This window comes from Tiliqua scincoides, chromosome 9 (assembly GCF_035046505.1).
Source record: "Tiliqua scincoides isolate rTilSci1 chromosome 9, rTilSci1.hap2, whole genome shotgun sequence".
Classification (NCBI taxonomy): domain Eukaryota; kingdom Metazoa; phylum Chordata; class Lepidosauria; order Squamata; family Scincidae; genus Tiliqua; species Tiliqua scincoides.
Window position 1 is genome coordinate 41,603,590 of NC_089829.1, and position 1,888 is coordinate 41,605,477.

Below are 1,888 nucleotides of genomic sequence, written 5' to 3' on the forward strand. Positions count from 1 at the left end.
CTTTCAGAGCGCGATACCATAGTCTTTCGAGACTGAAGGTTGCCAATACAAAAATCAGGGGTATCCAAAGTTTTTGGCAGGAGGGCCACATCGTCTCTCTGACACTGTGTTGGGGGCCAGGGAAAAAAAGAATTAATTTACATTTAAAATTGGAATAAATGTACATAAGTTTACATAAATGAATATATTAAAGATGGTTGGCAACCTTCAGTCTCGAAAAACTATGGTATAAGCCTACAGCACCCGGTATTCCCAGGCGGTCTCCCATCCAAGTACTAACCAGGCCTGACCCTGCTTAGCTTCTAAGATCAGACGAGATCAGGCATATGCAGGATAACAGTTGAACTGATATGAATGAATGAAGGTCTTGCAATAGCTCAAGACCTATAAAAGGCCTTGCACAAAGCAAGGCCGGCCTTTCCTTTGCTGCCACTACTTCATCACAGACGTGAAATAGCAAGCAGTGGAGGGAGCCCTCATCCCACAGCTCACGCAAGAGGTCAAACAGTCACCCTCAAGCTGAAAGCAGTTGCGTTGGGCCAGTGTGGGCTCCAACATATCTCCAGAGGGCCAGAGGCTCATTGGAGACTGGGGGCTCCCTGAGGGCCGCATTGAGAGTCTTTGAGGGCCCCAGGTGGCCCCAGGGCCGGGGTTTGGGCACCCCTGCTTTAAATAATAATAATAATAATAATAATAATAATAATAATAATAATAATTCATTTAGCATTTTTGTGACCTGCCTTGGGAACACATATGGAATGGATGTATATAGTGTTTTAAATGCAATTGAGGGAGCTCAGAAGAAATACACTATTTTTCAAAGAGTACTCCTAGGATTCCTGCGGCTCCCTGCGACCCCTTCAGGGACTCCACTAGTGCATCATATGTGGCTGTCATCTGTCCCCTGCTTGTTGCCCTCTTGTCTCATTCCCCTCCTGTACTAGCTCTTTGCTTGCTGTAGCCTGTGCACTTGCTGGAGGTCAGCAGATTGTGTTTGTTGGGCCGCTGCTTGGGCAGATACACTGCCCACCCTTCCATTTTCAGGCCCAGTTCAAGGTACTGGTTTTACCTTTAAAGCCCTATAGGACATGGGGACAGAATATTTGAGAGACCGCCTTCTTCTCTGTAATCCGGTTCATCCTCTCCAATCATCAGAGAGGGCTCTTTCATGGTGCCACTGAATCTTGTCTGATCTTGAAAGCTAAGCAGGGTCAGGCCTGGTTAGTACTTGGATGGGAGACCGCCTGGGAGTACTGGGTGCTGTAGGCTTATACCAGTCTTTCGAGACTGAAGGTTGCCAACCATTTGCCTATGGAGGTGGGAAGGAAGTCTGCAAGGAGTAGGGCCTTCTCCGTTGTGTCACCTACTCTATGGAATTCCCTCCTTCTCCATTTACGAATCACTCCCTCCTTAGAGGCTTTCCAGCAGGGCATAAAGACATTTCTTTTTACACTTGCCTTGCGAGTTTGGGCTTTCAATATGGATATTTAAGGTTTTATGCCAATTGGTTTTATCGGCTGTGTTTTTTTTTTTTATTGTTTGCTACTGGCTTTTAATAAGATTTTTAGGTTGTATACAGTTTTTAGGTTGTTATAAGCTGCTTTGAATGCTGATTTGAATGCCTGGGAGATAAAGCAGGATATAAACAAACAAACAAAAACAAATATTCAGTGTTAGGCTCAGCGCTGACACACTCTGTGCACAAGCCGGTACCCTGGGGCTCCCCAAATCTCCACACATGCACTGGTGGGACTCCCCAGGACTCCTTTTAAGAGTGTGAACAGCTCTGGAGGCTGAAAACTTACCAACCCCTGCACTAGTTGCAAGATATGAACTACCTATAAAAGGACCCCTGACCCCGCTTGTTGCTATCTGAAACACGCTACTG

The 1,888-nt window shown here is 46.0% G+C and overlaps 1 pseudogene; it reads right to left on the bottom strand.

Annotated features, from left to right (window-relative positions):
* Window positions 1-231: 231 nt before the first annotated feature.
* Window positions 232-345, bottom strand: LOC136660921 (5S ribosomal RNA; annotated as a pseudogene).
* Between the last annotated feature and the right edge of the window lie 1,543 nt (window positions 346-1,888).